Source organism: Doryrhamphus excisus, chromosome 4 (genome assembly GCF_030265055.1).
Source record: "Doryrhamphus excisus isolate RoL2022-K1 chromosome 4, RoL_Dexc_1.0, whole genome shotgun sequence".
Taxonomy (NCBI): domain Eukaryota; kingdom Metazoa; phylum Chordata; class Actinopteri; order Syngnathiformes; family Syngnathidae; genus Doryrhamphus; species Doryrhamphus excisus.
The window spans coordinates 247,945-272,249 of record NC_080469.1 but is presented as its reverse complement, the minus strand read 5'-3'; positions in this window follow the sequence as shown (position 1 = coordinate 272,249).

Sequence of the window (24,305 nt, the reverse complement as noted above, 5' to 3'; positions counted from 1 at the left end):
AAAGGTTCAGTACATTGTTGCATCTAAGCGAAAACTCAACTAAGAACCCCCGATGTCACTTCTGTCCCCCCCCCCCCCCCAATCACCTCCCCTGGCAACAGAACATCTTTACTGCAAGATGCATGAACACGAGTCTTATTTATATCTTAAACAGCTAATTTTATGAAGGTTACTATAGGGGTGTTATGTCATGTCAAGAGGGCTCTAATTATGTTCCAAAAGTACATTTATCATTGATATACATATATATAGTTTTTGTGCTATAATATCTAGAAATTCTAATATCTAGAAAGCTTTCTTGGCGGGTTATTGTGTGTAGCTGCTCTATAAGAGTCCACAACTCAATACAAAAGGCCGAAAAAAGAGGTCCCCTTTAACATACAGTCCAACAGTCTGAGTGCTTGTAGAAAGTTGTTTACTTCATTCTATGGAAAATGAGAGCCAAACCGAATATGTTGGATGAATGTGTCATATTTTGAATTCACCAATGACGTGACAACAGAATGGCTCTCGGGTAGGTGACATCAAATTTCCAAGTCGACTAAAAAGGAGTGTCCTTCATCAGCTTCTGAGCTCAACTACTGTATGTTGACTTCCTATTCGGCTAATTAATTTGTCTGCAGTTGGGTTACCTTGATGAAAGATCACATTTGGAGGGAGGAAACACCTGGCAACATATGCTGCAGGGACTGATTCCAAGGCAACAGAGCACCAGCTGCAGATAACAGCCAAGACGATTCAGCAGATTGTGTATATGTTTTGGAAAGAGGACACACACGCACCAACACAGAGAGAGAGAGAGAGAGAGAGAGAGAGAGAGAGAGAGAGAGAGAGAGAGAGATCTGAATTCAGTTGTACAAGTACGCTGCATTATATTCATAAACAAGATTTCAATATATTCATACACAAAAGTACACAATCCCCACTATATCATCTAGTGTATATATCAACTTAACGTGACATTTGACCAGCAGGAAACGCGACGCCTTCATGCTCGTTTAACAAAGCAGTTGTTCTGTTTTCATCCGGCAGCTGTGCAGACCACTGATAATGAGGGGTGTGGTCAGCCAGTTGCATTTTATCCAGACGGACATCACCAATTACTCGCCATGTTTTCTCTCGCTACGGTATGTACACGCTGCCGTGAAGATACTAAATATTTGATCCGACTCATTTAGGAAGCTATCTCCCTTACAAGATATGAACAGTCCATTTTTATGCTCACTTTATTGTAACAGAAGGAGACACAATGTACAATTAAAGGTGATACATTGGTATTTGAGTGAGACAAATTGTACTTTCTTACCAGGGTTGTGCATGTAGCTTCTCTTAAAACAGTCAGAGTTGCCCAACACGTACATGAGACTGATGGAAAAATAATAGAAGATGTAGAAATACAAAAGATGCATCGTTTTCACTTTCACACAAACTTAACTTTCAACTTTAAAGTGGTGTAGCGGCTGCTTTATATGTTCTATCAAGCTTGTCTCGGAGGTTAGCTCTTTGGTCTTTCCCATTCTGGTGGAGTGGATTGAATGGAAAAGAGTGTTTGTCGTAATCCACATTATAAACTGAGATTAGGAGTATGTTCTACAGGGACAGGACACATTTGTATGTTTGTGTTGGTGGCAGGGGTTAAATACTTGTCCATACTAATGGATGCATGACAGTTATTTATGAATATTTTTGTCTGGATTTTACATTCTGCAGTTCTTTGCTAAGGTAATAAATATGAACAGTAGGTATGTAAACTTATATATATAAGTAACTTATGGTATAGACAATCTTAGACGCTTGAAATGATTTGGCAGATTTGCTGGGAAGCTTTAGCCAAGGAGTATAGCCAAGAACTGTAGAACTTCAGGTTCAAGTCCACTGACTTGACTCGGGATTCAGGCAGGTGTAATTGAGAGGCAAAGCGTTCAATGAAATGTTCAGATAATGTTGATGTGTTGTTGCTATCTGGGCTCTCCAAAACCACTGTGGAGACTGTCTGGCCTTGACAGTCTGGCCAAAGCAGTGAGTCCTGCCAAGCAATGGTTGGTCCACTATCAACAGTGCCTGAACGCCTCTCGAGTGACCACTCAACAGAGTCCTGGGGGCAAACGCTCCACCTTCAGCCTCTTGACCAATTGAAAGTATAGCAGTTGCAAAGACAAAGCCCATTGCTTTGACTTTATTTCAACCAGTCAGTCACTAAACTTAAATTGTGACTGTGATGATTGACAATTAATTAACAGCAACATGTCTAAATATGACAAATTAAATAGACAACTCAGATACACGTTCCATTGATAAAAAAAAAATTTGAATACCAGTTGAAAGGGGTCCTCAGTCATCAGTCATGAGGGATACCCCCCTGGAACATCGCTACATAGCAAGTTACCATGTGACGCCCCTGCACAACCTGAAGCTCCATTGTTCCATTGAAAGAAAAAGCTCATCCCCAGATCATGACTGTGCCGTGTGGAAAACAACTGAGGTGGGATGTCCATGTCGTGCTACTAACATTGGAAGTCACCAGGACCGCCAAGGTTACATTGGTACTCATCAGAGAATCAAACTTTGGATGTCGGAGTTTGGTGTTTTGTGCCAATTCTAAACGGGCAACCTTGTGGTATTGAAGGAGACAACTCCTTTTGAAAAGTTTTTTTTTTTTTTTTTTAAACCCTTTCAGTGCAGTTGCCGTCTGACGGTTGTTGGAGTCCACTCGGCACCAGTAAAAATGTCTGATAACAAATATCGTCTCCTCTCATTCATGTGAACCCAAAATGATGATTTATGGGTCTTGTGAGCAGAGTGTATTGTGACACCCTCGGTAATAAGCATAAAATCTAATGCTCAACAAGAGACATGACTGGCATATTCTAGGGAGGTGGGGCCAATATGTGTAACTGACCAATCACAGAGCGTGAAGGATGATGAGGAGTTATACTGGTTTCGTACTCGTACCTGGCATAATGCTTTATTATAACGTTGTAAACAAGGATCCAGATCATCCCTACTCTAAGCTCTAAATTGGTACCCAATTTGGGAGTCGTTTGTTTACTTCCAGAACAAACATTAAGCAATAATCAGACAATTAATGTTGTAAAGCATATTTGACCCCATTGGCACAATTAAATTATGCAAATTATTAAGCATCAAACCAGCGGTATTGATCAGCATCACTGGAGCTTTGCATCCACATTTAGATTTTGATCCAATCCCCCTGTGCCGCAGTTCCCCACCCAGCAGCTGCCCTCCATCATGCATGTTGGTCAGGAGTTGTCGATAAGTTCTGCACTCGCTTGGCGATGAAGGGGAGGGAAGGTAATGGCTGAAATAGGATGCTTCCTGCCCTTTAACATGCCAGAGGCTTCGTTAAGGGAACCTGTGAAATCAGTTTAATAGGCTGACATCACCCCTGGGCCTCTGTGACCCGGCTCACTTGAGACCCTCCTCTCCTTCTCCGAGCCGTTCTCGGCTCTTCGACCAAGCAAGTCTTCTCTGTACGCCTCTTATCCTGTTATTGATTGTTCCCGCCGTTCTTCTCCATTCTCAACTATTTCCTCATCCTTTATTGTCCCCATGGCTTTGCTCTCGTCTCCTCATCTTATAAAAGCAGTGACAGTTTGGTCCTTAATCCAACAGGACTACATTTATTTTCTCATGCAGATGAACTGGATGAAGGACGGCCCTCACTGACATTAGTGAATCAAATGTAGCATTGGGAATTCTACTGAAAGAGCCATAACTCCACCTGGTCTAGTTTTCTTCCAATGCCGGGAATGTGACGTTAATGCGCATAGCGGCTGTTGGAACCAGCGAGCACAGGTCATCTACTTTAATAGAGAGGTTCAGACCTTCCCAAAGTGATAGCGGCTCGACGCCACCTTTAAGCAGACCAGGAATGTTGCCGTAAAACAGCAGTTCCTTGCGTGAGGCTTCCCTGGAAAGTACTGGAAACCTGCCGTTTTATCCTTTATCCTGCCAGGAATGCTGCAGAGTGAAAGGAGAGAACCATCACAACAATCCTTAAGAGCCAATCCACCAAAATCTTGAAACGTTCGCTTTGCTCAACTCTAAAACTGATCATACACATTTTAAACTTCTTCTGGCTTGTACCTGTTGACTTGTCCTAATCAGACATCATGACATCACCACATGACGACTATGAGGAGACCCTGACTAAGAGCGGAGGACGCCACCTGCCATGGCCCAGCGTAGGGCACTGTATTCGGACCCGTGCTCTGAGAAGTCGGTGGTGCCCCTTCGGAGGTCAAATCCAGTATTTGAGGTAGTTTACGTTGTACTGATATGCAATCGGATGCCTTCTTTGTTTCAGGAGGGCCCGTGTTTGCTCGACGGTTGGTTCCGCCTTACTTTTTTACACCAAAGTTCCCCTTGTGTGCTCGCTCTATGGGTCCTGACACTGCCTGGATGGTTATGGCTGCCCATGGCTGGAGGCAGGCCTTGGGGGTTGCAGGCACTCTCCTGGTGGGGATAAAAGCAGGAGGCATCTGGCTCCCGCAGAGCTCCAAAAAACTCAAAGTAGCCAAAGATCCCCCTCTCCTAGTTTAGCCAAACAAGCTGGACTAATCCCAACTATCAGGGGATGCACTGTCAAAACAAGCAGCAGGGCCCTAAGGCAAGCCGATCCACTGAGAAGTGAAGGGCCACGCAGCGAGGAACCAAGGCCCCCCCATTAGCATAATGCCTCTCGGTAGTGAGCTGCTGTGCTGGCCTGACAGCCTGAGCGCCGGGCACGACGTCTTACAGAGGGTCTGAGCTCAGAGACGGGGCAGGAGGGGGCAGCGGTGGAGATGTGGGAGCTCTCTGGCTTAACTCGGCGAGGGTCAGAACCCAGGCTGGCAGCTCCTCCTCTTCCTCTCTCTCACTTTCACTGATTTCTCCTCCTCTGGCTTATTTTTAGCAGCCTTTATCCTCCAAAAGCAGGTTGAATCCTCTTCTGTGTGAATATGTAGTCCTGTGCCCTGGGCTCACTACGCTCATACTGTTGGCTTTGCACTGCTTTTCCAGCACTGCTCACCGGAGTTTACAGTGATGGCGTTCATTAATTGCTGTTTATAACGTTACAACCGTGTTACCGTTACAGTGTGATGTGGGGTGTTGTTATGCACCGATGTAGACTAGAGTATATTGACTGTTTCCTGCATGTAACGCAAAAATAATGTGAGGAATTGAAACCGATCCGACATCAAAATCAGAATATATTTTTAAAAATCCCCACTTTTACTGTAATTTCATATTTTCTGTGCCAATTTTCCAATTGAAAAAAAAAATGGCAATTTATTTGGTGTCTCCTGCTGGTAGAAAGTCATTTTAATTTTTTCATACTCAACATTCAACTCATTCTACAGGGTGGCATGGATCAGTTGGTAGATTGGTGGTCTCCCAAGCTCATGGTTGCTGGTTCAATCCTGAGTCCTTGGGTACTTGTTCATTCTCCATTTTTACATTTTTAACATTTCAGATTCCGCCACTTTTCGTCCGCTAACTACTCAGTGGATCAGTTGGTAGATTGGTGGTCTCCCAAGCTCATGGTTGCTGGTTCAATCCTGAGTCCTTGGGTACTTGTTCATTCTCCATTTTTACATTCCGCCACTTTTCGTCCGCTAACTACTCCGCTTCGTGACTCAGGTTCTAGAATCGTAAGAGTAGTGGTCTCCCAGCCTGATGCTTGCTGACTCGATCCTCAGTTTCATTTTTATTTTTCATTTCTAGAACATTTCAAACAATTCAGTTCAGCTTCAGCATTTCAGCATTTCAGCATTTCAGCATGCAAATACAATTTCAACTGAAATTGTTATGTGGAAGAAAACCACAGAGGAGAACACAAAGTCTGTGGAGTTAAAAGTGTGATCTAAGGATAAAAGAACACGTGTTTTTCAGACGTAAACGTAAATGTAAATATCATTACAAAACTAAATCCCAATTATTTGACAATTTTGAAGGTTTTTCAAAAAAGTTTTGCAGAAATTCACTTATCAAGGTCGGCTCCGGAACCAAATAACCAAGATAAACGCAAGGAATCACTATAATTATATTTAGGATGACTAATTCAATTACTTGCGTCATGTCTTACATCCACAAGTAACTCTAATTACTTCTTACTAAAGTCATTTGAGTAACACTGCTACTCAGCAGGTAACACTATAAATCTCACTATCCTCACATAAAATATTGATTTGCTCATTATACACACAGTTCCCGTTTGATATCCCGGATATTTCTCTCTTAATGACGTGACGAGGCATAAAGTGTGCATTAATGAATAAAAGTGAGCGCAGTCTTTGTCTTCTTTTGTCAGCATCCAGTGTCATTTGGTTTTGCGAGTGTCGAGCGGCCAAATGAAACAAATGAGCTGGCTGTTTATGTTATTACCTCTAATGGGAACATAATGAGGTTAGCTCAGGCCACATAATAATGACTATCAATATCAGCCTGACTTTTCATTAAAGCATTACATCATCTCGTTGACAACACCACTGAAAGAGCATGGGGGGGGGGGGGGGGGGCATTTTGGTACCAAGCAGCTGCACTTTTTTTTTAATTGTTACTATTTGGACAGTGATTGGTTGGAATAATAATATAATAATTTAATAATTATATCATTTTTCTTCATGACGCAATGAAAAATAAAAGTTAATAATTTTGGGGGGTGAAAAATTATATTATATAATTTTTATTATATAATTTTTTTTCGTGTTCCAAGGTGTTATAAGGGTCTTTATTTTTCCAAACAACCACGACAAAGACAGGAAGCCAAAGAGTTTTGTTCCCATTGAGTTAGTGAACATTTTGAGTGTGACTTTAATATTGAATTCCAAAAAAAAAAATATTGAATTCCACTTTGCAGAAATCCCCTCATGAAGTGTGAACCCAATTAAACATGATAAAAGAAAGACAACTGTAATTAGTTCTTTTCCATTTTCCCCCTAATACTTTTTCAGAGCGCCTAAACGGTAGTTTTTTTTCCGGTGAAACTGTTACGTCATGTCGACTCGTGTTGCCAGGTCCCTCAGCCACTTTGAGCTTGTTTTTTTTGTAAAGTCTCTTTCAAGTTCCTTGTTGCTTTGGGAGTGTTTTGAGAAAGCTAGTCGCTTCTTTCTAACGCCAGACCGAGGCACACGTCTTAGCTGCGAGCGGCTGCAAATATGTACTGTATGAGAAGGACTTCCACAAGCTACATTGTGCTAGCAGCTACGTCTCCCACAATGTCACAAGTGCTTAACACTACTGATCATTTATCCCTTCCATTCATAATTTCTATGCACTTAGGACTGTTTTATTTATAGTAAAACTACTGTATAAAAATAGTTTTGTGTTGACATTTTTAAAACTTATGGCATAACTGTCTTGGTTAGCAAAAAACTACAGTCAGCTGCTGATGACATCATAAACTGGCAATGGAGATGACTACCGCTTTCTGTTTCTTAAAGGGGGGACCTATTATGCTCATTTGTCGACCCTTTGTATTGAGTTGTGGTCTCCTATAGAGCAGCTACACACAATAACCCGCACAGAAAACATTTTAGATTTTCCAGAATCTGCACCTATTCCAGCTGTATTTCCTTTCATTTGTGCTTCCTGCCAAAACGGTCTGTTTTCATTTTCCCACCCACAGCCCGCCTCCAGGCATGCCCACTGCGCCAAAGTGCGTCCTGACTATGAACCATATAAGCAAGTCCGCCTCGCTGTGACATCACAAAGGGGCAGTTTTACCACGCCTTTTTAAACCAAGCTTTTTGAGTCATCCCAAACTGCTTTCAGGGCTCACTTCCAAATGGGCAAACCTCATTATGTGAAACGTTGGCCTGGTTTAACACCACAATATAACATTCTGACTACATTTAGAGGTCAGAAAAAAGCTTAATAGATCCCCTTGAATTATACATTAAGAACAGAGTTCCACTCATACAGTGTATTAATAACACAACAAGATGACAGATGTATTGGACGCTATCTGGAAATGTTTGGCTTACATTTTTTACGTTAACCCAAAGAAACGCTAAGGTGTACACTTACCAAAATGATTTATTTATGTATTTAAAACAACAACCTTGTTTTGTGTATCACTTTGTATCACTTATGTTATGTTATGTTATGTTATGTTATGTTATGTTATGTTATGTTATGTTATGTTATGTTATGTTATGTTATGTTATGTTATGTTATGTTATGTTATGTTATGTTATGTTATGTTATGTTATGTTATGTTATGTCGTGTTATGTTATGTCATGTTATGTTATGTTATGTTATGTTATGTTATGTTATGTTATGTTATGTTATGTTATGTTATGTTATGTTATGTTATGTTATGTCGTGTTATGTTATGTCATGTTATGTTATATTATGTTATGTTATATTATGTTATGTTATGTTATATTATGTTATGTTATGTCATGTTATGTTATATGTTATATGTTATATGTTATATGTTATATGTTATATGTTATATGTTATATGTTATATGTTATATGTTATATGTTATGTTATGTTATGTCGTGTTATGTCATGTTATGTTATGTTATGTTATATTATGTTATGTTATATTATGTTATGTTATGTTATGTTATATTATGTTATGCTATGTCGTGTTATGTCGTGTTATGTTATGTTATGTTATGTTATGTCGTGTTATGTTATGTCATGTTATGTTATATTATGTTATGTTATATTATGTTATGTTATGTTATGTTATATTATGTTATGTTATGTCATGTTATGTTATATGTTATATGTTATATGTTATATGTTATATGTTATATGTTATATGTTATGTTATGTTATGTCGTGTTATGTCATGTTATGTTATGTTATGTTATATTATGTTATGTTATATTATGTTATGTTATGTTATATTATGTTATGTTATGCTATGTCGTGTTATGTCGTGTTATGTTATGTTATGTCGTGTTATGTTATGTTATGTTATGTTATGTTATGTTATGTCATGTTATGTTATGTCGTGTTATGTTATGTTAGGTTATGTTATGTTAAGTGTTATGGCTTCCGTTTGTCGGAGGCCACAGCTCAACGATAAGATCCTCTTAAAAAACGGCCACCCTGCCGTCTGCCTCCAGTCCGGCCAGTCCTGCAGGGAGTGTACTTGGACTGGATCCAGTTGATTATCATTTGAGCTGGCTGTCACTCATGGCGAGGCAGATTCCCAGGCCCAATTATCTTTGAAAACGCAAGCACAGAGGCTGGATGTGATCAATAAGGCCGATGCCAGCGTCAATATGCTCCGAGTCAAGCCCATCGATCAGCAGACGTGTATAGACAGATGTTGTGGGCTGTATAATGTCAGAGGGCTGGCGGGAGGACTGAGGAGAACGTGCGCTGAAAGGGTGGCGTTGGAAGGCGGTTGATGGGGGGGGGGGGGGGGGGGGGGGCTGGGGGCGAGTAATGTAACGGCGGGAGCGCCAGCGGTCTCAGGTGTGCATTGTCAAGTGGAAGAGGTGACAGTTTGCTGGGTCCCTGGGGCCCCCGGGGAGAGGATCAGGACCTGCCCTGGTACCCAGACTCCTCGCTCACGACAGCAGGGTGACGAGGCACCCCGGCAGCCCCTCCCCCGACCGCTACTGCAATTAAAAGTCTGGCTCGGTTGGCGGCTGAAGCACAATAAAACACAACCCTCTTACCTTACGCACTGGAAATGGGAATGGGACACACACACACACACACACACACACACACACACACACATACACACATATGAGTGTGTTTGTGTGTGTAGAAATTTCCCCATGTGTTTTCGCTATTTTTTATGCCTTTTGTTCCTATCTATTTTAAGCAACTAAATGAACATACATATATTGTACAGTCAAATATATAACATAGTGTACATGTGTACACGTGTACATGTACCACCTCGAGAGAGCGGCAACAATTCATTGATTAATCACTGGCTACGTTTACATGCCGTCAAATAAGCCTATCATAACCAGGATATTAACAATAACGCACCAATAAACAACAATAACCCAAATATGCTCATATTCCGATTTTTTTATAACCCAAATTCCTTTTCTAACTTGAATATTTGGTCATATATATGCCTTCGGGATATCCTCATTGAAAAGGAATATTGATTTGTGTTCTGCTCATGTTGCATTCCAAAGGAATCTTTGACAGGAAGTACTGAAATTGAAAACATGGCCGCAACCAAACTAACCATAGTACTAAGAAAGGCAAGTACTACCAGTCCCGTGTTGTTCATTATATGCCTTGCTGGTTTTTGTATACAGCGGGAATGACAGCGCAGGCCACACAGCTAGGAGCCCCGAGTTCGATTCCACCCTCGGCCATCTCTGTGTGGAGTTTGCATGTTCTCCCCGTGCATGCGTGGGTTTTCTCCGGGTACTCCGGTTTCCTCCCACATTCCAAAAACATGCTAGGTTAATTAGCCACTCCAAATTGTCCATAGGTATGAATGTGAGTGTGAATGGTTGTTTGTCTATATGTGCCCTGGGATTGGGCTGGGATAGGCTCCAGCACCCCCGCAACCCTCATGTAGACCCTCGGTAGAAAATGAATGAATGTGTCATGACGTCCGAGCATCGCTATTTTGATCGGGATATCCCGATTGTTACGGGAATAACCCCGTTTGCTCAGGCATGTAAACAGGTTATTCCCAATGTTTCAGCAACCGCAATATTGACTTCATGTAAGCCTAGTGACTGATTAATCGATTAACTAATTAATGAACAACTCTTATTGTATTTTATTAGTCGTTTTTTTGAGTCAAAAACATAAATATGCTCTGATTTCAGCCTCTCAAATGTGATTATTTGTATGTACAATGTGCTTAAATATTTAATAGGCCACAACGACTAATTTAGATTGATTAATGACCATGTTTTTGAAAAACCTTGATAGAGGTAAACCATACAATATGAAGCACAACGTGGAAAAGGATTCGTGTTCTAGAGAGTTCTCAGGGCGTTAAATTGATCCCAACTGAAGATGCTCTCCTATGTCATCAGACAAGAACTGACGGCTCAGACAACCTGAACAGTCCAGTTGGGATCAATGCATGACCTGCTGGATGACAATATTCCCAGTGACTACACATCATGTTTCATCATGTTTTAGTGCAGACTAGGATTGACATTGACTGACATCAAATGTCTGCCATGTTTCAAGTGAATTACTGACACCGAATATGTGGTAATAAATACACAAAGACTGGAAGTTGGGATTGTTTGCCTCAGAGTCTATTGCCTCCGTGATTCAAGACGGGGATATTAAAAAAAAACAAAAAGTCTGACATCATTTCATCCTCCCCCAACACCTCCACCTCAGCTTCTGGAAAATCTGTTCTCCATTCTGCCACCAGGTCCCTGAAGCAGCGCTGCTGTCTCAATAATGATGAATGATTATTGCCCTCGCATTGCTTTATGATATATGTACTCGTTAAAAGTATAGAGCTGGTCGTTTTACCGCAGTAACCTTTCTGTACGTCATTTTAAGTGAGAAAACTGTAATGACCTGTCTTGTGTAAGTGAATGGATTCTCACTTGTCCTATGGAGTGGCAGAAATATATATATTTATATATTATCATGTAAAGTTTAGCCCCTTACAAAGACAGTCCATATTGTTTTACAGTTTTACAGTTTTAAAATTTTTGCCCATTTCAGAAGAAGAAAATGCAGTACTCTTGACAGATACTCTCCAAATTATGAGTTATATTATTGAGGTCGTTGCTTAGACGTTACAGCTCCTTCCACAGATTTTGGATGGGATTCGAGTCCAAAGACCGGAGAGGCCACGCTAGGTTCTTAATGGTCTTATGTGTTGGGTCACTACCATGTTGAGTCCAGTAGCTTCTCAACCAAGAGTCCACAGTACTTCAACCCCACCATCGGTTGAAGTTTTCTTGTATCAGAATAACAGCCCCATTTATATTCCTTTAATTGTATGCCATGTGATCTGGCTTTGGGGATGGGTTGAAGTGTGGCAGGGCAAGCTAATTATTTAGCTAGCAGCGATGTTTTCCTTTCCCAACTGACTGTGTGCGTGAGCATATGTGCTGTAATGTATTGTGATAAATACGTATGCATTATTCCTGTATAGGCCTGTTGATGGTGCAGTCCATGATTATTTGGCCGGACCACTCCCATCACATGGCTGATCAAGCAGCATGGCAAGCGGGTTCGAACAATAGATGTAGTAAATGGTATTCTGAAGAGCCACAATTAGATCCATGACGTCACATTAATACTCAACTTATCATCATTAGATATGAAATAATTTGAAAACAAACATTTCTGTGTAAACGAGACATGAAATAGATACAGTATACTTCATTAATCCATTGAGTGATAAATGTATAACAGCAGCATCATACAGTACACATACAATATACTGTACATACTGTATATATGAGCTATAGATGGTAAGTATAATAGTGTTTAGCCTGCATACAATCACTTAGTGTTTTAGTAAATTGAATGAAGGATGGGCTAGACCAGGGGTGGGCAAACTTTTTGACTCGCGGGCCGCATTGATATAACAAAATTTCCGGGGGGGGGGGGGGGGACTATATATTTTAAACGTAACAGTCCACCTGGTATTATTGTATCTGTAAAATTGTCATGCAATCTGCTATTATTATTTATTATTTTATATTTATATTTAAATATTTTAAAAATAATAAAATATTATAATAATTAAAATAAAATAATAATTATTATATTATTATTATGTAAAATATGCAAATATAACAATATTATTATATACAATTAATATAATAATTAGCATTATTATAATAAATATAATAATCATAATAGTTATAATAATAATATAATAATTATTATTTTAATTTTTATTATTATTATGTGCTTGTGTCTCTTTTTTCAGGAGCACTTTGTAAACAACAGACCATGTCAAACAACGAAATCGATACAACCATCAAAAGGTTGGCTCAGGCCATGATGCCAGGTTGTATGTTGACTTTAAATGAAATACTTTGGAAAGATTGGGCGGGCCGTATTCAAACACTTGGCGGGCCGGATGTGGCCCCCGGGCCGTAGTTTGCCCACCCCTGGGCTAAACGGTGATGTTATGTTGGTTATGACAGCTGAGTCTTCAGGTGAAAGACGTTCTCTCCTTCTTTTATGGAAAGGAGGTGATGAAGAGCAAGTTGCTTTGTGGTCTGTTGTCCCCCACTGACTCCAACAAGTCCAGTTTCAAGTCCAACTCCTTTAATGAGCTTCCTGCAAGCTTTCTGTATTCCTTCTTCCTCCTTAATACACCCTTCCACCACGGAATCATCAAAGAACTTTGGCAACTTGGAGGTGTACCAGACTCAGGTTGAAGTCTTGCAGAACCACTGGTGGGCACAAGACTTCCGGACCCTGGGACTGATGTGATCATGTCAGGTCCTGCAGCATTGTTTCATTTGAGTCTCTTCAGATGTCATGTGATGTGTGTGTGTGTGTGTGTGTGTGTGTGTGTGTGTGTATCAAAAGTGTTCCATTACTGCTTGTTCTACAGAATCCTATTTGTCCAGAGGAGAGATAGTGAAGGATGAAGTAGAAGGATGCTGCCAGGTAGGAGGCGTAGAGGAAGACCAAAGAGGAGGTTTATGGATGTAGTGAAGGAGGACATGATGGTAGTTGGTGTGAGAAGACAGGGTTGGATGGAGGAGAGAAAGAAGAAGAAGAGTTAACGTTCTATTTGGACAGGTGACAGGTGACACGATGACGACCAATTCCATTTTAAGGATAGGTTGTCGACATAATCGGGTTCCACCATTTATTGTTGGTGTTTAAAGACGTTTTTCTGTTGACATGAAGCCTGTTTGCTCTTTTGTCCTTTCTTTGGTTTTAGGACAGCCCTGTAGTAATGCATGCTTATTTTCATATTGACATATATTATATTATGAACTCATTGGAGAGGGAGAGCGCCAAAGGCTAAAGCTGAAAGAAATGCAAAGAGTGGAGGTGAATGCCAAATGAAGGTGTGTTTGGTATGCACGCGTGTGCTTGGAAGAACGAATCCCATCATGGAGAAGCTGCGAGGAGGAGGAACAGCACTAGAAATCCACGGCCGCTTCCTCCTTCCTCCTTCTTGTGCCGTTCAATTGATTGAAAAGTGCTTGTTGGGTTGACAAGCTTTCTTCATCCTTCCTCTTCCTCCCTGCACGATATGTTGTCTTCAATAAGATAAATACCGGAGACGAGTGATGGAGTACCTTTGGTCCCAGTACCGGCGTACAGGTGGTACTATACCCGCTCTGAGATGGGGAAGTGAAGCTTTATGTTGGCCAAGGCTGCTTTCAAGGCCTCGGCTGCAGGAGGGAGTGAAAATGAGCAGGCGGGCCTTAATTGTTATGTTAAGAGTACACACACATCAGATATTATACAACATGATGTTTGCCTCCATATTTCTTTCAATTCTCTATACGGAGAGATGCCATTGATTAGATGACAATCTTTCACTTTGCTTTGATAAGCAATTATTTGATCAATGCGGACAACCGCCACAAGAGATGAAAGTTTGCTTTTCAGGTTTGAAAGCATCTTAGACATAGATAGACTCCCTTTATTGTCATTGCACAAAAACACAGCAGTGAAATTGCCAACGAAATGTCGTTGCCTGGCTCCCATATAATAACAGACACAAAAGAAGATAAGTAATAATAATAATAATAGTAATAATCATGTGGAGAATAAATAGATAGAATAGACACCAAATATGGGGAGAGAGTCTCCAGTTCATGTTGAAATATATTTTTGGAATGGGGGGGGGGGGGGTAGTACCTGTTGAAAAACTCACACACGCACGAGAAAAATATTGCCGAGTATGTAAAAATACAGCTAAAAATACATTTATCCTGAAGTACTGCTCTACTGATCTGCATGGTCTGTGTGAGTTTTTCAACAGGTTCCAAAAATATATTTCAACATGAACTGGAGACTCTCTCCCCAGGTCATCCAAGATAGGACACCCCGGGACCCGAGTGAGGACCATAATAACCATAATACAGTCATGATGTGCTATATATATCACTATATTGACACTTACTATGGTACACATTATGGTATTTGATGCTCATATCACATTATATTATGAAAGCAGGAAGTGAACAAATGTAAGAGTTAGTGATTGTAAAAGTACCAGATGGAGGGGTAGGATTTAATAAGCTTTGCTTCTTCCTACTCCTTTTGGACATGTGGAACTGGGAACTGATTATGGGATGCACTCAATTGGAATCTGGTGCATGTTCAAATGAAATTAAACCATTACCATTATATTAATTAGTTACACTAATTAATATAAGCAGGGATCTACATTTTTTTCCAAGCTTCTTTAACTTTGTATACGTATTATTTACCTGGTAAGTAAGAATAAGTTAAATAATAAGAATAAGTCAAACAAAGATGGATCTGACCAACTGTACCTATAGATTTGTCCTAACCAAATATTGTGACATCACTACCAGTATCAACAGTACTCATACGTACTGTAGACTGAGGACCTCCTGGACTTGGAAAATACTAGCTGAAATACGATGTAAGCTAACAAACCTTCTTTTGTATTTCTTCATGCATGTTCAAATGAATTTAAACCATTACCATTACCATTACCATTACCATTACCATTACCATTACACGAAGGGTTGTGCAACTGTGATTGTGCTATGTGAGTGTCTGAGTGAGGCGTTATTAGCCTATAATATCTAACACTGCAAGAAGAAAACAAACCTGAGGCTCCAGTTGGGCCGTGCATGATGTCAGGTTGTGGTGTTTTTCTGCTGTGTGTTTATGCTAGCTTGTACCTGCCGCTTGTGTTGAACTTCCACTATTTACAACACACGTTGGCAGAGCTTGGCCACAAAAGCAAGTGGATGTCCTTTTATTTTTGGAAGCATATGAGTCATGTAAGATGACATACCGCGTATGAGCCCATTCACCCTTTTTCCATTTTGCACAGTGCGTCGCAAGTTTGTGTGTGTGTGTGTGTGTTTGTGTGTGTGTTGTCTTTGTTGTGCGCGTCTAATCCCCAGGTCCCCAGGGCTCCAGATGAACAGCTGAAGCAGGGGCCGTGGTGGCTTGTCATCGTGGGGCTCCCGCTGTTTTCCTCCCTTTCACTGCTCCCCATATGGTCCTGCAGCACCGGATCCCCAGGGGCCTGTTAGCGCCACACCACCCAGGCCTGGGCCCTGCCACCAGGTCTCTCTCACCTCCTGTCTCACCCCTGCTCCGGGGCTCATCGTCGCTCCGACGTCCCCTCTCACCCCCCCCCCCCCCCCCCCCCCCCTTTGTGGTGCCTCCACAACCCTTTTGATTTGCTGGATCACACTGTGATAGGAACCTCGCTGGTTTTCTTGTGTTGTGTTAAGCTGACGCGCATCTTTCTCTCTCTCTCTCTCTCTCTCTCTCTCTCTCTCTCTCTCTCTCTCTCGATGACCACGCTTCCATTTTGGCCTCCGTCGTCTTGCATGGCCTCCTTTTTCCATCACCTCTACCATGTGGAATGGGAATAACAAAACCTTCCATATTTATTTCCATTTCATCAGGTGATGGCTTAAACCAGGGGTGTGTGACCCAGATTTTTTATTCAAATGTTTTACTATTATATATATATATATATAATATAATATATATTATATATATATATATATACATATATATATATATATATATATACAGTATATACAGTATATACATACGCTTATTTTTTAAATGTTAGTTATTGATTTTTTTACTATATATATATATGTACATATATATACATATATATATATGCAGTAATTTATTTGCCCCTTGTTTTTTAAATGTTAGTTATTAATTTTTTTACTTTTATTACTACTACTATTATGTATATATATATATACTGTACTTAAGTCTTTTTTTCTGTTCATGTTTATTTTTTGTGTAGCTGAATAACCATTGTGTTAGCATATCTTACATCTATTTTATTATTGTTAGAACTTGCCTTCCAAGAGGACGTAGTTTCTGTTTTGGTCAAGTAGTTCATAAATTAGTATTAAATAAATTGTTATAAAAGAAACATTTTTAAAATGTAATTAATTAAGTAATAAAATAATTACCTGCAAAAAATGCGACTTATACTCCTGTGCAACTTATGTATGTTTTTTTTTACCTAATTATGCATTTTTGGCCTTGTGCAACTTATACTCCGGAGCGACTTATAGTCCAGAAAATACAATATATATATATATTGTATTTTTCAAGCACAAAAGTGTCTAAATGAAGTGAAATGCAAATATGAGGCATTCAGAAGACACGTTCAAAGATGCTGTGACGATATGTAGTATTCCACATTGGTCACTAGGTGTCAGTAATTTTACTGTAATGTTGGCTTGATTGCTGGAACAACAGGCTTTTATTGCAGGTTTGCATGATGTCACAACAGACACCGTAATCTGAAAACTCTGAATCCCCAACATCACTTCTTGTCCGCCCCCCAACTCAGCTCCCCTGGGGAACACATTTACAGCAACACACACGAGCATGAGTCTTATTTATGTCTTATTTGATCTGCTGTATTGGATAGTCGGAGTGTAAAAGTAGGTTGATAGACATTAGACATGGTCAAATGTTCAGAAAGTGGAGAAATGTACATTCAAATGACTTTAGAAGGTTTCAGTGTTTTCTTGTTACTGTGGACATACGTTGGATTTCACCCTTCAGTTATCTTCATGCACAAATAAGTTTGTAACCTAAACAGGAGCATGGCGTATTGTGTCTGAACACATTGGCACTCCTGGCCCCGACTCCCTTAGTGACGCTGAGGCTCCCTGTCTCTTTAAAGAGGGATTCCAACTCTGCAGGCCCTCTGCAGACGTTGCTGCTGGAAAGTTCCTCGGTCTATCTTCACCAGCAGAGCCCCGGGCGTCTCCAAATCAGCTGTCCCTACCTCTCGGAGATTACCAGGCAGCGCTGTTACAAATGATCAAACAGATCATAGAACACCATTTGGTTTGGTCCACATGATGGAGCTGAAGGTTTTGGTAGTACAGTCGGCTTGGCAGGACATCTCATCAAGTATGGCTTCCTCTGAGTAACGCCACGCAAATGAAACGTTTAAGAAACTCATCACATGCAGCATAGTGACACATCTCCTAGTAGTCACATTAAATGACGCATGGTATTTGGACTTTTTTCATGTAACGTCCAAAAAGATGCTGCTTTGGCTTCATGGAATTGCACGCACATATTGAGTCCTAGCGCCCTCTGTCGGCGGCAAACATAAACTCTTTTGGGGAAGGAAGACAGAACAGATTTACATGACATATTAATAATATTAGCCAAAGTTTATGTCACTTCCTCTTCAAATGCATGCAATTAAAAGTACAATTGTTTTTTTTAATGTAGTATAAATACAATAGCTAATGTAGTAATATAGTACACCAAGTAATTTGCATTTGATATTTTTATTATACAAATCATATTTATTTGTACAATTATTTATTTTTAATTGTTGTTATTTCTACCAAAGCTCTTGTTATTGATTTTCAGAGTGTACACAAACACACACACACATACGCACACACACACACACACACAGCACCCACCCCCCCCCCCCCCCCCCCCCACCCCACCCACCACCCTGTTCACTCTGCAATTGTATGATTTTAAAAGTTGCCTTTAAATTAATGACTTCATTTAATTAAACCTTCTTTGTTTGGTGTACATGAATAATATAGGGTGCTCAAAGTGTGGCCTGAGGGCCATTTGCGACCCGCAGCTGTTTTTTTAACGGTCGTCTATGCACTCTAAAAATACAGTTAAAGAGAAAAAATGGTTGTATTTTTATACTTAAAATAACACTTGACTAGGTATGAATGTGAGTGTGAATGGTTGTTTGTCTATATGTGCCCTGTGATTGGCTGGCCACCAGTCCAGGGTGTACCCCGCCTCTCGCCCCAGGACAGCTGGGATAGGCTCCAGCAACCCCCACGACCCTCTTGAGAATAAGTCGTAGAAAATGAACTGTCAAAATAATAATAAAAACATAATCAAAGGTGTTGCCAGAGGTAAAATCAAACTGGATGCTATGAACATTTATTGCACAAAAGCTTCATGGTTGGAATTTTAGATTTGTGATCTTATTATTGTGTGAATGTCTTAATTCTGCATTTTCCTCAACAAAATTTCCAATGAAAATTACGAATGATTTTCATCAATTTCAAAAATTATTTTTGCAGAAATTCCACATTATTCACAAAATTCACACAATTGGAATAGATGGTACTTTCCATCAGTAACATTCGTGTTAACAATTTTGGCCACTTTACCCTTAATTCTGTATTTTACAAACACAAATGCCCTTTGACCTTTACAATTTTAACTATCATACTTCTTCATTGATGCAAAACATTCCAACACAGAAACATTCAGGCTTTTAGATTTACAAAATATTGTAAATATGTCAATATTTTTTTTGTCATTTTCCCCACATTTCCCAGCCCATTCAAATCATTCCAACATCAAAATATGCAGCCTGAAAAAAAAATCCAATATTCCCGCTCTCCCTGCAATCCCACATTTTCCTGTACACCATCGAGCTTCAGTTCTTCAGCATTCACACAGAGAACATTCAACTCCATTTTTCATCAGTTTATTTCTACTTCTTGTCAACTGCTTGAAACCAAACCAACGTCAAAATGTTCAGCTCATTGAGGACAGATTGGCCATCAATCAAAATTCAAACATTTACTGTAATTTCACATTAGTTTTTCCATTGGGAACGAATGGGCAGTTTATGTGGTGGAATTTTTCATTACTGTAATATTCTGTTTATTCCATATATAAGGACTTTTCTAAATAAAAAACAAATCCCACATTTTTCATAATTCAGTGTTTTGTGTGACATTTTTTCTGTTGAAAATGAATGCATGAAGGGGCAATTTTAATGTTGCCCCCTATTAGTGGAAATCCATATGTAACATTACATTATTACTTATTATGACATTACTACTTATTCTGTGCACTGTGGCATGGCTGGGGTTGCAGGCTGGTCCTCTCGCAACCCTATGGTTGCTGGTTCAATCCTCAAGTTGAAAATGTTTCTATGATATTTCTGGTCAGCTTCAGCATGTCGGTATTCACGTGTACTTTCTACTGAATCTGCTAATCTCGTGTTATTGCAGCAAAACGATCCGGTTGCTTGACCACTGCTGACCAGTTTTGGATGACTGGATCAGCTTCACCAGGAAGTTCTCATCCCTTTGGACCACTTTGAAACTCAATCTGTTTGAGTCCAGTGTTGTGTCTTGGAATGCAATATCCTCTGCTGCACTCGTGCTGTCATCAGCTGCCTCTCTCCACTTCGCTCTGTGATATTCCGCTTCCATCCGCTACCCCCCGCCCCCCCTTCTATCAGCGCCAAGGCCTGCCCACCTCTGGGTTACCGACACGGCAACAGGGCGGGGCTTTGGATCCAGCTTTAAGAAAAGCAGAAAGATCAAGGACAAGAAAAAAAAGTGGTGTGATTGTGATTTGGCGACGTGACGAAGCGTAGCCACTGACCAGCCATCTTGATGCTCCATTCCCCCATCCTTGTTCTTGTGGATTTGCACTGAGACTGATGCGGGTCTCCAAGCGGTCTGCTGGTTCGCATTGTTGTGTCACAGCGAGAAGTCAGAGGTTCGGTTCTGTGAGTTTTCTTGTCTTTTGGGATAAGTCAATTTCCACTAAGTAGGATTCCCTAGAAGCTTAAATATAAACTTACATTTCCATAGTTGGAGCACAGAAAACCAGTTCATGACCTTCTAAATCTTTTTGAACACAAGTAGAGTCCTCTAGATATGAAACAAAAGCCCTTCTATTACCCATATATATATATTCATTCGAGTGCTGGAGCCTATCCCAGCTGTCTTTGGGCGTAAGGCGGGGTACACCCTGGACTGGTGGCCAGCCAATCCCAGGGCACATATAGACAAACAACCATTCACACTCACATTCATACCTATGGACAATTTGGAGTGGCTAATTAACCTAGCATGTTTTTGGAATGTGGGAGGAAACCGGAGAAAACTCCCGAGAACATGCAAACTCCACACAGAGTGAGGTCTGCACGCTAACCACTCGACCACCGTGCAATATATATATAATATATATAATATATATAATTCCAGCTCGTGTTTGTTGCTGTAAATGTACTCGGGGAGCTGAGTGGGGGGCAGACAGGAAGTTGGGGGTTCAGAGCTGAAGTTTAGCTTGCTGTGGGTTCTGGTCACAACGGCAGTCTGTGTTAGGGATTATGGGGTTGTGGGGCTGTTGTGAGATCATTCAAACCTGCAATACAAGCCTGTTGTTGCGGTGATCAAGTCTGGTGCTTGTGTGTCTCACCCAACATTACAGTATCACTATTGACTCCTAGTGTAGAGTAGTACATATCATCACAACATCTTTGAACAAGTCTTCTGAATGCCTTATGTTTGTATTTTATTTCATATCACAAATTTTATGCTTGGAAATAATTCAATTAATTCAGAAAAAAATATGTACAATTTTCAAAGCTGGAGGGTTTATGTCTCACAGCTGGCCTTGGTGTCCTCCTGGTGGAGCTGGAGGAGGTGGCCAGGGACCCGGAAGTCTGGGCTTCCCTACTGAGACCGCTGCCCCCTGCGACCCGGACCGGGATAAGCGGATACTTTCTTCTTTACTTCCTTCTTTTCTTTGACTTCATGGCTGCATAAGCTAGCTATTTCTCAGTGTATTCCAACTCCTGCTTGTCAGTGTTGGTAGCACTTAGATTTTAAAAGAATCTGCTTGCTCGCTTCCAAAGGAGCCCAATCCCATACCTCTGCTCCAAACGGTCCAAGGAGAGCTTTCCACTTACTTTGGGTATGACTTTTTAGGCGTTTTAGCCCATAAATCCTGGAATTAGAAGGGGTAATGCTGCCTATCGCTACGGTGGAATATTGCCCCAGTGCAAAGATAGAGTGGCAAAAAGTTCAAATAACTTAATAATAACTTGGTCTTACTCTGCAAGCGTTGCGTTGCATACTTCATTTTCTGTTTTCTGTTACGTAAGCAATCAAGGATGCATCCCTCTTGGCCGGCGACATCCTGGTGTGCAGATGACTGCCTTCTTTCTGCTCTTCCTCGCCGCTTTCTGTCCATTCATTCATTCTTGTCACTTTTATCTCCGTTCTCCATCGGGCCGCACTCCCCCCCGCTTCCATTTGTACGGTGTGATATTGCTTTAATTGAGCAGAAACGTGGGGAGATCAGACATATCTCAGGGGATTAGCGCCAAAGCTTGGAGTTTGTGCGACTGGCAGCCTGTGTTTGGAGCAAGGGGTCTGCTGGGAATGAAGGTAGTTAGTGTGACCCCTGACCCCGCGAGCTGTTGACGTGGAAGCCGGCCAAGAGAGGTCCAACAGAACGCTTTTGTTAATCACATTCAGGGTTCCTTGTGAACTACGGGCAGGGGGAAAGCTGGCAGCTCAGCCCTGTGGAATGCAGAGCTCTTTATTCCCATGCTTTGGAAACGGAGGTGGGCTCTGGAACCGGCAAAGCTCCTTCAGCAAGACCTCTTCCACTCAGCTCAATCGACACTGACAGTTTCCTGGCTTGGGCTTGCCAACTGGCAGGGTTGCGGTGCGGGGGGGACAAATGCGTCCCGCCAGCGCTCGCGAGGCGGAACTTCCATCAGGCCGCTACAGTATGAAACGCGCTCGCTCTACTTGTGTAGCCATGTTGGATGAGACCTGTCTGAACCTCCAGTTGTGACAACAAAACAATCTTAGATAGCCGTGACGGTCACACAGACGTCGAGCCGATCGTCTCTTTTCAAATCAAACGTTTAACGCTTTGAAGACGGAAATTACCATCAAGTACGTCCTCGGGTTTTATTGTTGTTGTTCCTGTTTATGGCATCTGTCCATCTCCTGCCATCATATCTTATCATCATACTTTACATACTGAACCTCACGGGACGTTGGGAACAGGTAGACCAGGGGTCTCAAACACGCGGCCCGCGGGCCAAATGTGGCCCGCAGGACACTAGTTTGAGGCCCCCGCCTTGATATGAAAGTTTAAAGTTTGATATGGATGCTGTATGGTATCATGTACCCAGAAAAAATGATTACGTTTGATTCATGTTCATGTTAAAGGTTAAATAACTGTTAATAGTTATCCTCCCTATCCGTGTGGAAGTGGTAAGTTTTTGGCTATTTAAGTTGAAAGGAAATAACTTGAAGACTACCGTTTAGGTGGCTAGCTCTCTAGTTTGCGAGTTAGCATGTGTCTCAAGACCCTGCAGTTGCGCAATATGTTGTAAATAAAAAATATGTATAAATGTGACTATAGTCGTGTTTTGTCATGTCTACAGGGCTCTAATAATGCTTTGTTCATTTTAATCTGAAAAAAATCATTTGTCTACCCACCAACTATATGTGCTTTCTTAACTTTTTATTATTATTATTATATTTATTTATTACTGATTGATTGATTTTCTTTATTCTTGATTTGTTTATTTATTTTTCATCTTATTTTGTGTAGAAAAATAAAAAGTAAGATATTTGAGAACAGTGGAATGTTTTATCAGAGCTTTTATTGTAGAAAATCGGAACCAAAGCAAAGTTTATTCATTTTTCTGTTTTTAATAAATGCGTTTTTTTGTTTGTTTTTTTTTGGAAAACCTGATGCGGCCCAGCCTCGCCCAGACCCTAGCTCCAGTGGCTGCCCAGGTAAATTGAGTTTGAGACCCCTGAGGTAGACAGATGGCTACATCATGGTTCGAACATCGCCTCCTTCACTCCATCACGGTTTTTCCCAAAGTAATGAATGAATTGATGATCGCTCTCACAGAATCTTGAAAGTCACGTGTAGTATTCTGGTCAGTAGACTGGTCACTAGTCAGTAAGTGTTAGGATTTGTATTCTTAAAACCAAAAGTGGTGCCTGTGTTCAATATAATATAATATAATATAATATAATATAATATAATATAATATAATATAATATAATATAATATAATATAATATAATATAATATAATATAATATAATATAATATAATATAATATAATATAATATAATATAATATAATATAATATAATATAATATAATATAATCCACCAATGGAACTGGAAGTGGAACATGGTGTTTTTTTGACTCATGATGTGGATGACAAGCGTTTTATTTAGTGGGGTGGAGGGTGGAGGGCGGAGGGCGGAGGGTGGAGGGTGGAGGGCGGAGGGTGGAGGGCGGAGGGTGGAGGGCCTGTCCTTGTTCAGGCAAGTTGCACTTTGCATTTCTCACAATAGACACGGTCAGAGTGGTCCTTAGTACTTGCATCCCTGCCGGCTTT